At 53.2% G+C, this 12,821-nt stretch overlaps 1 protein-coding gene across 6 annotated transcripts in view; it reads right to left on the reverse strand.

The window, feature by feature from the left end:
• GPR68 (G protein-coupled receptor 68) overlaps window positions 1-12,546 on the reverse strand; it is a 34,656-nt gene extending 22,110 nt beyond the window's left edge. For 2 of the 6 annotated variants that reach the window (XM_043922036.1, XM_043922039.1), the window contains exon 1: window positions 2,234-2,530. The gene's annotated coding sequence lies outside the window, so the exon portion shown is untranslated. Of the gene's footprint in view, window positions 1-2,233; window positions 2,531-2,721; window positions 2,805-7,154; window positions 9,676-12,405 lie in introns of those variants that run through there. The other 4 variants (XM_043922038.1, XM_043922037.1, XM_043922041.1 and 1 more) reach the window with 4 other exon arrangements.
• Window positions 12,547-12,821: the final 275 nt, after the last annotated feature.

Below are 12,821 nucleotides of genomic sequence, written 5' to 3' on the forward strand. Positions count from 1 at the left end.
AGATTCGTGAGCAAAACAGGTGAGTTATTTTAAGCCACTATCTTTTGAAGTGTTTTTTTAACAAAAGATAAATGGAACACGTCTTTTTTTCCCCCCCTGCAAAATCATGAAAGGACTTTTTACAGTGTGTGAGGTAAGTATAATAATCTCCATTTTCCCCATGAGATACTAAGGTTCAGTTTGCCGACAAAGATCCTATAGTCAAAGCTATGGTTTTTCTAGTAGTCATGTACAGATGTGAGAGCTGGACCATAAAGAAGGCTGAGGAAGAACTGATGCTTTTGAACTGTGGTGCTGGAGAAGACTCTTGAGTGTCCCTTGGACAGCAAGGAGGTCAAATCAGTCAAGCCTAAAGGAAATCAACCCTGAATACTCACTGGAAGGACTGATGCTGAAGCTCCAATAGTTTGGCCACCTGATGCAAAGAGCTGACTCAGGGAAAGACTGAAGGAAAAGACCCTGATGCTGGGAAAGACTTAGAGCAGGAGGAGAAGAGGACGACAGAGGATGAGATGGTTGGATGGCATCACCAACTCGATGGGCATGAGTCTGAGTGAGCTGTGGGAGATGGTGAAGGACAGGGAAGCCTGGCGTGCTGCAGTCCATGGGGTTGCAAAGAGTCCAACGTGACTGAGAGACGGAACAACTCTAAGGCTCAGAGAGCTAAGGTATCGTTTGAGACCAGCCCGACAGGAAGGATGAAACTGTTTTCCACTCTTTGCTGTTCAATGAGTTTTTTCTCTACAATGTGTGCTGTACCCAGAAGGGTGCAATATAATAGTAACAACATGAATACTCAGAACTGGGGCTTCCTAGTGGTCCAGTGGTTAAGAATCTATTTTCCAATCAATGCAGGGGATATGGGTTTGACTCTTGGTCAGGGAATTAAGATCCCACATGCTGCAACCATTGAGCCTGTGCATGCTAGAGTCCACGCACCACAACCAGAGAGAAACCCGCATGCCCCAAGGAAGATCTCAAGTGCCACAACTAAGACCTGATGCAGCCAAATAAATAAATAAATATTTAGAAAGAAAAAGAAGAAGAAGAATACTCCAAGCTAACATTTAGGGAGGACTGCAAAGCTTTTAAGGCAGGATCCTTACGTGCATGATCTCATGCTCTAGGAAGTATACTGTATTATCATACTCATTTCACAGATGGTGCTACTGAGGCTTAAAAGGAGGGTATGTGACTTGTCCAAGGTAAGAGCTCTAAGTGGAAGAGTCCAGATTTGAACTCACAATGTCTCGTTCTGAAACTAGGCTCTTGTGGGCAGATATTCTCATCTGTACAGCCTAAAGCATCCATACTGCTCCAGCCCTGCTTCCTGTTAGGCTCAGGAGTTCTCTTCCCGCCTTCCTTCTCCTGGAAACTCATGTGCGTTGGTGGGCGGCGGGGGTGAAGCCAAACCCTAACCATATCATCTCAGCTTTGCAGAATATCAAACCATTCCCATATCTTTTTTTGTTCTCACGCTTCTGTGAAGTGGCAGCTAGTAGTCATCTCCAGTTTACAGACGCTCAGCCACAGCAAGTGACCTTCCCAAAGCCACACAGCCTCTGGCTCCAAGTCCATGCTCTCTCCTCAGTCCACCGCTAAACCCCAAAGAGCCTGCCCGCGCGCTGCGCGGTTCTCCAGCTCCAGGATTAACTGGCCCGGCTTCATTGCAGGCCGAGATTCAGGCCAACCAGCCACCCCACCTGGCATTTATTCGGCCAATCGCAGGCAGGTTCCCCCCCCCCCCCACACTAGGTGGCAGGGGGGCTTATTCTGGCCCCTGTAATCCCGCCCTATACTTGATGGAGCTGCCTGTCGCAGGAGAGGAATCGCGCGTAGATTTGGGGCCAGGCAAGGAAAGCCTTTGTGGATCACCTGTGCCTTGCAGCTCTAGGAGGAGACGGGTTAGCTGTCTGACTTTTCTGATGGGGAGGCGGCCGGGGAAGGCAGTAATTACCAGGTGGCCATGGAGCTAGCCCAGGGGGTGGCGGCAACCGCAGGCGGAGACATCCTGCCCGGCAGCCTAGCCGCTGCCGCGCCTGCCCGCCGCCGTCACGCACCCGCCCGGCCCCCGCTCTTGGCCTCCCCGCGCGCACGTGGGGCCCGGTTGCCCCCGACCCTCTCCGCGCGCTCGCGGGCCGCGCTGGGGGCGGCTCGGAGCTGGATGCCGGGAACCGGGGGCGACCCCACCGCGGTGGCGAGACGACCGGCTCCGGGGATGGGGGGCACGTACCTGCGCTGCGAGAGGCCGGGGCGCAGTCACCCGCGTCCCTCTTACAGCCGGCGCGCGGCCAGCGGGGTGGACACTGCGTCGGGGGCTGCTGAAGGGGGTGGTCGGGGGAAGCCGGCGGCCCGCTTCCCGGTCAGGCTCTCCTCCTCCTCGAATTTGGAGCCACAACCTGCCCCGATCTCCCCTCCCCCAGCCCCTCCTCCCGCCCCCGTCGGGCACACCCAGCCTCGCCCCAGCTCCCTGCCTTTCTCTGCGACCACAGGCTTGGCGCCGGCCGGGAAGAGTCGCGGTCGGTCGCGCAGACCCGTCCTGGAGGCTCAGCTCTCCCCCGCCCCCACTACTATCCTGCCCCCGGGGACAGGAGCCCGAGCCGCCAGCGGGGGGCTCACCCACCCTGGGCCCGGCTGCAAAAGCTCGAGGGTCCTTCTCCAGCCTCATCGGGAACCCCTAGGTAAGGAGAGCCCCTGGAACGACCCTTCTGTGCTGTTCACCTCTGTGTCCCCAGCGCCAGCACATCAGTAGCCATCCAGTAGATTCAGTGTCCCCTGGCTGTCAGGGCCTCTCTCCAGCGCGCAGGGACCTCAGAAATGAGGCCCAGATAGAGGGGGCGAGGGGTGGGGTGGGGCTGGGGGGTCTGCCCTTAGGTTTGCAGTCTCCTGGATCCCTACACTGGCGCCTTAGACCGCCTGAGTGTGCCTGCAGCAGGGGTGGCCAGGGACAGCTCAGAGGACCTCCTACTGGTTTTGTTGAGAATGCAAGGAGGTTTCAGGGCCCTTTGCCCCACAAGCTCCCAGACAAAAACATTAATAGTTATAACGCTGGGCTTTTGTGTATTAATACTTACTGGGTGCCAAGCACTGTTCTAAGTACTTAAATGAATGAACTCATTTGATTCTCACTGCTCTAAGAGGTAGATACTCTTATTTACTCTTATTATCCCCATTTTACACATGGGGGAATGAGGCACAGAGAGCTCAAGTTATCTTGCCAAAGGTCAGTCAGTCAGTTCAGTTGCTCAGTCCTGTCTGACTCTCTGTGACCCCATGAACTGCAACATTCCAGGCTTCCCTGTCCATCACCAACTCCCAGAGCTTGCTCAAACTCATGTCCATCAAATTGGTGATACCATCCAACCATCTCATCCTCTGTCGCCCCCTTCTGCTGCCTTCAATCTTGCCCAGCATCAGGGTCTTTTCCAGTGAGTCAGCTCTTCACATTAGGTGGCCAAAGTATTGGAGCTTCAGCTTCAGCACCAGTCATTCCAATGAATATTCAGGACTGACTTCCTTTAGGATGGACTGGTTGGATCTCCTTGCAGTCCAAGGGACTCTCAAGAGTCTTCTCCAACACTACAGTTCAAAAGCATCAATTCTTCGGCGCTCAGCTTTCTTTATGGTCCAACTCTCACATCCATACATGACTACTGGAAAAACCATAGCTTTGACTAGATTGACATTTGTCAACAAAATAATGTCTCTTGATTTTTTAAGTGGGGGCAATGAAATCCAAACCCAGGCAGCTGAGTCCAGAGCCCCTATCACCACCTGCATCCTATCCCAAGCCACACTTTGCTGGCCCCTCAGCATCTTCTCTTTCACATCTGCGCACCTTACCTCCTGTGTCCCTGTCCACTCAGAAGACCTCCTGCCCTGCGTCCTGGACTCTTGCCGCAGTTGTAAGACCGGAAACTCACCTGCCCTATCAGGTCTGCTTGGCTGTCCCAGGCAATTTGTGCTGAGTCCCTCCCCCTGCTCATTGGCTCCCTTCCCAGCATCGCTTCCCAGCATCGCCCACTGGGGTCACTGGCCCACAGCCATCTCTCTGCAGGACCCTCGTTCCCTGCCCTGTACCTGGCTGAGAGCAGGGCACTCTGTTCCTGTTTGTGAACTGAGTGTCTGGGACTGGTTGCTGCAGGAGTCCACAGAAGCTCGTGTGGTTGGTGGTCAGATGGATGGTTGGGGGTTAGGGATGGCCGGCAGCCGGAGTGGAGGCAGACAGAGGCAGACTGATGGCTCATTTTCTGCTAACTGCTCTGGGGGCTCAAAGCTCCACACTTCGTGACTGAGCCACTAGGTGAATCTCTGGAAGGAAAGGGACTGTGGGCAGGAGGGCAGAAGATACCCTGGCAGGGGAGCAGGGAGAGCAGGGGGAGGCAAGGCATTTTGCTTTTCCTGTTGGGCACATGCCCAGCAACCTCCCAGCAGGCTCTTCTGCTGGTCCTCATTTTGAAATTCCTCCTTCTTGTGAAACCTTCACAAATGGAGTCTTCTGGACTAACTACTCATGCCACAAAAATGCACAGATAAACTTTTTTAAAGATTGTCATACTGAAAGTGGTTGTTAAGAGTTTGGCTTGGAGAGCCAGAGTGCCTGAATTCCAGAGTGTGAATTCCATCTCTGCACCTGTTAGTAGATAACCTTGAACAGATCCCTGGACTCCTCTGTGCTGGGTTCCCGGTGTGTGAAATGGGGACGCAGCTTCAAACGGAGGTTCAGGTGATTGCACGAGTTAAATCAAGCCCTTAGCTCAGCACCCGGCACGTACTAGGGTTCAGTAGATGTTAGGTGTTATTGTTGTTCACTCCAAATACCCTCTTATATATAGCTGTTATTATGGTCCATTCAAATACCCTCTTGGCTCTTACCCTTTGAATACTGTGGTTTTATTCTCTGCCTTTCACAGATCAGGAAACTGAGTTTCAGTGAATTGCCTAAGGCCACTGAGTTCTGGGTGTCTGAGCCTGGCTGTGAAGCTGCTTCCTGCAGCGATTACATTCTGCCTCATCCTATCCCTCCTGGACAGAAGCGGGGTATTAAAGCCCATCATCAGTTGCTAGGTCCAGGATTCCGACTCTCAGGGGTACAGTGCTTGTGACGTAGAAAGTTTATTGCAAAGTGAATCCTTCGAGGGCTGTCATATTGCCCACTTCCAGGGGTGGGAACACACTATAATCTATCAGGTGGGGGCCTCTGGAGTGGGGCCATGTGGCAGTACTCTGTGGTCCTGCCTCCCTGCTTCTCTTTTTCTAGCCTACAATCTCTGCTTACAGATGTCCAGACATATCTGGAACCTTTCACAGTCTTCAATTAAAACAAACTCCATTTCAACTCACACTTCATTTTTTAGTGTGACGGAACAGCATGGTACCTATGTTGTTGTTGTTTAGTTGCTCAGTCGTGTCTGACTCTTTGCAACCCCATGGACTATAGCCTGGCAGGCTCCTCTGTCCATAGGGTTTTCCCAGGCAAGAGTAATGGAGTGGGTTGCCATTGCCTTCTTCTGGGGATCTTCCTGACCCAGGGATCAAACCCGCCTCTCCTGCATTGGCAAGCAGATTCTTTACCGCTGAGCCACCAGGGGAAGCCTTCATGGTACCTATACCACTTACTTAAAGATCCAGAATAGGCCTGTGGAATAGGGAGATGGGCACTTCTGGCTCTCCCTGAGAAAATGCTAGGTTTGGAGAAGCAAAGAGATTCATTGCACCGCCTGCAGAGTCAGTGGCTTTTGGCTAGACTTTACTGTATTTCTTGGTGTCAAGATGTCCAGACCTTGGCAGGGTCAGCAGAATTTGTAAACAAAATCTGGCACTGGCCATATATAAACAACAAAGAGCTCATTTAGTTAAAATGAGGCATGCGTTGTTTTCCAGAACCTTTTGGGACCTAGAGAATGGTAAATTATGGCCCATGCTCTTGGAATGCTGATTTGAGATGCTGTGCTAATAACTGTCTTTCTTGCCCACAGAAATCCTCTCCCACATTGGGCTGGGCTCCAGAGACGTGGTCAGAATTTCTCCATAGCCGGTGCAAGTAACGATTATGTCCATGTCTTCTTTTTCAGTCTCTCGTAGGTTTTTGGTCTTGGCACTGGAGTTTTCCGGTGTAAAGCCCAAGGAGGCACGGTGGCAGGGGCTCAGAAATGGCAGCTGATGGAAAGCATGGAAGAGCTGGTTGCCTCCATGCAGATCCATTCTTCACCCTTCTCCATCCTACTCTACTGACTATATCACAGCGTTCCCTCACTCTCTGGCTTCTCTGTCGGGTTGGGCAAGCGGAAGCACTCACTGGGATCAGAGGGTCGCCAGAGACTGGGATCAGGGGAGTCCAGGTCACTTCAGACTGGCTGTCCCTTTACTGCAGTCATCAGCTCCTGTTGGAGTCTCTCTCCTGCGCTGTTCACCCCCTTCCTCCTCCAGGTCTGGGGACAGTAACAGTAACAGCTCCCCAGAGATGCTAGTCTCGGGGTGCTGCACCATCCTGCGTTGGTTCCCTTAATCCTCCCCAATCCTTTCAAAACCGTCCCTATGTCACCGTCTCCCCAGTCACCCCGCCGGAGTGGCCTCTGCTTCCTGCCGAGACGCTCGCTGGTGCAGATATGGGTGTTTCCAGATGTGTCCTCACAGTGAGCTCACACTAATGGAAGGATGTGTGCCTACTTCAGAATGTGTACAGACTGTTTACTTAAAAAAAAAACAAAAAAAACCTAACGTTTTTCCAGTTCATTCTTCTAATTAGCACAGCTGGCCGGCCTCAGAGGAAATCTCTCTTTATCCCCCAAATGACGGGACTGAGTCCCTAACTTCCTCACTCGGCTCCGACACTGGCTCATCTCCGCCCCAGGCCTCCTCTTGCAGACTCCCCTGCCCTGTGCTTCGTCGCTGGGAGCTTCCTAGCTCCTCCTTAAGGTGCGCAACTTTCGAGAAATACTCATCACTGCTGAGTCCAGCAACTCCCAGGACGGTTTCAGGCAACAAGGGGCTGGTTTCTCTGAAAATGATCTTTTCTGGCATCAACCAACCACACACCAGCAGGCTCTGATCTGAGCTGATTCATCAGTTGACCCAGGGCCTGATTAACGCCACAATGTTGCTTCTGCCCCCACTCAGATCATCTGTGGGTGCTCAGACAGAGCGTGACTAACCTGGACACCCGAAGGCAGGAAAATCTGAGCTCAAGTCCAGTTGAAGCATCAGCACACACATCTGGAGAGGTGGGGAACCCGCGTCACCCTCCCGGCGAGGCCGTGGACTCCTGGAGGGGGCCTGCAGGCTGGGCTTGCTCAGGCTGAGTTGGGAGCATCTAAATGTCTGGGTTCAAATCCCAAATCTGTTGTGCTCTGGTTGTTACAGCTCTGGCAAGTCTGAGCCCAGAGGCTCAGTTTCTTCTTTAAAATGGGGTTAATAATGAAGGTTGGTGTAAGAATGAAATATAACGGTGCTCTCAAGAAATCTGGTTGACCTAGAAAGTGGGACCCCAGCCTCACAGGTGCAAAGGGAGCAGATTATGCTGAGAAGGCACGAAAGAGGACTTGGCTGACTGAAATGGGGTGAGACAGGGCAGGCTGGGGTTGATCAGCTTCTTGCTCGTGGAGAGTGGGTAAAATCCTGGCTCTCCACACTGGCTGTGTGACCTCAGAAACTTACATGACCTCTCTGTGCCTTGGTTTCCTCATCTGTGAAATGGGGATAGTAACAGTACCTCACAGAGTTGTTGTATTAAATGAGTTAATAAGAAAAAAAATCCTTTACAACCATGCCTACCTTTAGTGGGTGCTCAATAAATGTTAGGACACCCTCTTATCCAATGCCTGCAGAAGGCTTATGTGTGCCCCTCTGGTTCAGGTTCCCAAACTCTTCCAGAGTTAGTGTCTGCAGCCCCTAAAAGGAACCCTTAGGGAACATGCTTCAACTTCCCCAGATAAGCTTAGGTGCCTCTGATCGGGGGTGAGTGTTAGGTTGGGGAGAAAGGGCTGAAATGAGAGGGAACTGGCAAAGTATGTATAGTCTATGTGGTGTCTCACCCAGAAAATCTTGGTGAAAATTCTCCCTCAGTGTTGGGCTTCAGACTTTGCCTGGGCTGCTCCCAGGCTGTCGACTTGTATCCTGGGTTGATCATGGTGCCAGAGAAGGTAGCCTCAAAATGAGGAGATGCTCCCTGGAGCCAGACAGCCTGGGTTCAAACCCCAGCTCAGCCTCTTGCCAAGTTATTTAACCTCTTAGGGCGTCATCCATGAAGTGAGGTGAATAAGAATGGCACCTTCCTCCCAGAATATTGGGTAATGTGCTCTGAACAGTTCTGGGCCAAGCTTAAATGCTCAGTAAATGTCAGCTACTGTTAATATACCACCACCCGCAGTGTCCTCTGCCTACCAGGGGATAGCTGTTGTAGTAGCCAGAATAATGGTCTCTTTTGAGGATGCCCACGTCCTAATCCTCAGAACCTATAAATACGTTGCCTTACATGGGGAAGGGAACTGTGCAGATGTGATAAAGTTAAGGATCTGGAGACGGGGAGATTATTCTGGGTTATCTGGGTGAGCCCAATGCAATCACAAGGGTGAAAGATGGAAGCAGAAGAGGGAGACTGTCAGAGTGGTGCGGGGTGGGAGAGACTGGACCAGCCGTTGTTGGCTTTGAGGATGGGAGCTGGCCAAGAGCTGGGAAATGCAGGCTGCTTCTAGAAGGTGAAAAAGGCAATGGAATGGATTTTCTCCTATAGCCTCCACGATGGAACTCAGCCATGAATCCCATTTCTGACTTCTGGACTTGTTAAGATAGTCAGCTTGTGTTGTTGGACGTCACTGAGCTTGTGGTCAGATTGTTACAGCAGCAATGGGGAACTCTTAGAGCTGCCGAGACAGCTGCATCCTTGAAGGAGGCACCGTGTGGAGTCACTCTGTGGTGGTTATTGAGCACCTGCGGCATCACCCCCTTCTTCTCGCCTTCTGGACATGTGGGGAACACACTGGACTCTGGAACTGAACTTCCCCGGGGCATAGGCGCTGCCAGGGATGGACTATTAAGAGGCAGGATTGCTGAGGGTGGTTGAACAAAGCCTCCTGGGGAAGCAGAGCCCTCAGCAGGGCCTTGGAGGATGGAGCATGCTGAGTTTGACAGGAGGAAGAGAAAGGAAAGACATGGCTGGAAGCAGTCCAGTAGGATCAAAGTCGAGGAGCTCAACCTACTTATTCATTAATTATTCATTCATCTGTTCATTCACCACCTGTGCTCCAGGCCCTGTGGGGGGTACCTGGATAGTGGAGTGAGTCAGATAGACCTGGTCGAAGCCAATATGCCATTACGATAAAACATGACAAGCCTTACAGCAGGACAAGACCGGCTTGTAAAGGGGGCACATCAGGATGGGTTTCCTGAAGAAAGAGAGAGAGCCTTCATCACAGGATGAGCTGAAGCTTTACAGCTTTAGGCTATCTGTGGTACTCTGCACTCCGCAGGTGCTGACTGATAGGAATTTAGCCATGTAAAGATTGTTATTCCCAGTCCAATTCTGTCCTAATCCATTTTATTACACGAAGGAGAAAGCCTCAGGTGGGTGCCATTATTTCTCAAGCACCACTTTAATTCTTGCTAAGCTTCCCACGTGGCTCAGTGGTAAAGAATCTGCCTGCCAATACAGGAGATTCAGGTTTGATCCCTGGTCAGGAAGATCCCCTGGAGAAGGAAATGGCAACCCATTCCAGCATTGCCTGGGAAATCCTATGGATAGAGGAGCCTGGAGGGCTACAATCCATCAGGTCCCAAAGAGTCAGACACGACTGAGCAACTAAACAGCAACAACAATCTCCCTTTGTAACCTAGAGAGTCAGCCTCAGGTGTATTCTGCAGGTAACAGGTGCTAATTCAAGCTTAATACCACTGCTTTTTGTTTAATTACCTTCCTTTTGTGGCCAGGGGCACTGATTTTCCATTTCTGGGAGTAGAACACAATTTCTATTTAATTTTTCTTAAATGTAAAGTATAATTTCCTTGGTGGTCTAGTGGCTAAGACTCCACATTCCCAGTGCAGGGGGATAATAGTATAATAGAGCCATGAGTCGAGGGTTCTTTCTCTTGCCCTGGAGTTGACCACTGGGGTCCAGTTGAGGACAAAGAGGCAATAACTGTCCCTCAGCAATGGATCTGACCCGCCTTCAGGACCTCCCCATCCTAATCCCCACCCCTAAACACACGCACACTCAGTACTGGGGAGGGCGAGGAAGGAACTGGGATCAGAGGTGAGCAGTGATTGGCTGTGAGATTCTCCAGAAGTCTCCTAGAGCTGGGGGTGGGGCTGCCACAGCGAGAGGAGCCCAGGGGACACGGTCTGCTCTGGCAGGGGACACGCAATCTGCTCAGGGTGCCTTTTGGGACAGGAAGAGACGAAACCTGGAGAGAGACAAGAGGCAGCCCCAGTGGACAGTGAGTGGCCTAACGCCCTCCAATCATCATGCAGGGCTGTGTGGCTGAGTGGATGAGGAGGAAAGGAGCTGACATCTCCCAGGAGGACTGTCTGACAGCGGGGTGGGAGCCAGGAGCCATGGAGGAGGCGGTGCTGCAGCCAAGGCTCCCATGTCAGGGATCTGGCCAGCAGGGAGGCCCCAGTGCACCTCGGAAGAATTTTTGTCTTGTGCTCCTAAGGGGACAGCAGGGCCAGTGCTGGGTGGCCGGTGAGAAGAGATGACCAAGGGCAAGGGGACCTCGGGTGGTAGGCTACATTATGGGGCACGGACTCCTGTCCCTCTCTCTCCTGTCCCCAAGGCACTGAGGGAGGCAGGCCCTGGAGGAGTGGAGAAGGGCGGGAAGCTGTTCTCTCTTTAGAATGTGGGTTCTTAGACCCTCTTCATCCTCCACTGGGGACCAGTTGGGGACCCTAGGCGTTATTCTGAGGTATCAGGGTTTGGACCCAAGGTAACAAAAAAGTGATGGACTCTGCCCAAGAAACTGTGGAGGAGCACAGGGGAGATCTGAAAATAGAAATGGCAAGTTTCAAGTTTCTCTTACTCTGAATAGAGGTTCTGCAGTAACCCGGTCTCCAGAGTAAACTATTCAAAGGAAAACACCATAAGGGGCTTCCCTGGTGGTCCAGTGGCTAAGACACCACATTCCCAGTGCACGGGGCCTGGGTTGGGTTCCTGGTCAGGGAACTAGATCCCACAAGGCGCCACTAAGAGTTCGCATGCCACAACTAAAGATCCTGCATGACACAACTAGGAAAAAAAAGATCAAAGGGAAAACATCATGCATATAACAAAATGAAACTTGAATGGCTGAATTTTCAAAACTCTGATTCAGAAGGTAAGACTGGGACTGACACAGCAACTACAGTACTCTGCTAACAGCTATGATTGAAGGGTGATGGGCAGGAGGAGCCACACTGTGGGACCCCAATGTACAAAAAGCATCTGATCAAGAGGAGGCAGTCAGGGCAGCCTTCCTGGAAGAGGTGTATTCTAAACTGAAGCCTGCAAGGGGACTAGGAGGTATATTAGGAATTATCCCAATGACTGGTGTACATGGTGCTGTGGATACAGAAGGGGCCCTTTGAGTACTGATGGTGGGGATATGGGGGTCTCTAATTAGTCTGGGGTGTATGGCTGGGGACAGGTGTCCCGCAGTTAGCTTAGTCATCTGGGGCAAGAAGGAGAAGCAAGGTGTACGTCCCACCAGTCACTTCTTGAATTTGAGTCTGTCTCCCCAGCTACAATGTAAGTGGTCTGGGCAGGAACCAGCTCCCTCCACCTGGGGCTACCACATAGCAGACAGCCGATGTGCTGAAGGACAGGATGGATGGAAAGATCATTTGAGACAGTTACAGGAGATGACGCCTCTGAAGCCAGGGACCAGCAGGAGACACTAGATGGTAGTCGGCCCCTACTCACCTCCCTCTCAGAAAAGCGCCCAGCCTGGGACTGGGTCCTTGGACTCCTCTCCCAGGGCACAAACTGACCCCCTTCCCGGGCCCCTCCCTCTCAGCTGCAGTTACCCAGGGTCGGGCCATGCCCCAGGGGAGCTGGACAGTGGGACAGTGTTAGACTTCGAGATCAGCCTCCAGGGTCCCTGGACAGGGCAACCCCCTCTGGCCCTCAGAACGCCACACGCCACCCTCGCGGCACGCCCTCTGGGCGGTAGGACCTGGACCACCCCCCAGCACTATCAATTTGGACCCTGTAATGATAAGGACCTCCCTCCGGGCCTTTCTCCTCTCTCCACGCCCCCGGCCGCCCCCCACCCCCGCCCCCAGGCCTTTGTCGGAGACTGGATTTTGCATTTTCCTTTCCAGGTGGGCGGTGGGGAGTGGGGGGTAGGGGACCGGCCTTGCTGAAGGTCGGTAGTCCCCTCGGCCGGGCGGCAGCCACTGTCCCAGCCTTACCCGACCCATCCGGGCGCACTCACCTCTCTCGGGTCCGGGTGCCGGAGGCCAGGCCGCGGCTCCGTCCCGCCCGGCTGGGCCCGAAGCCGGCGGGCGGGAGGGAAGGACTGCCGCGAGGCTGCAGCGGCGGCGGCGGGACCCGGGTCCGGCGGGGGCGTGGTGCGAACAGCCCTGCGCTCCGGCTCCCGCTCGCCCGCGCGCCGCGCCGCCACCTGGAGGCGGAGGAGAGGGCGGAGGCTCGCGGCGGCCGGGGCGGCCAGGGCAGGGTGCGGCTTCCAGGAGGGCTCCTCAGGGCCATTGCCCTCCCGTGGGGAACGCGGAGGGGCCCGGAGGCTTCTCCTCCACCTGCTTATTTGGGGTCTCTTGCGGGGAGGGGCAGTGGGGACCAGGTGGCCCGTTTGCTTCTGCCAGAGCTCAGGCTGCGTGTGTCGTGTGACTT

This window comes from Cervus elaphus, chromosome 13, assembly GCF_910594005.1.
Source record: "Cervus elaphus chromosome 13, mCerEla1.1, whole genome shotgun sequence".
Taxonomy (NCBI): domain Eukaryota; kingdom Metazoa; phylum Chordata; class Mammalia; order Artiodactyla; family Cervidae; genus Cervus; species Cervus elaphus.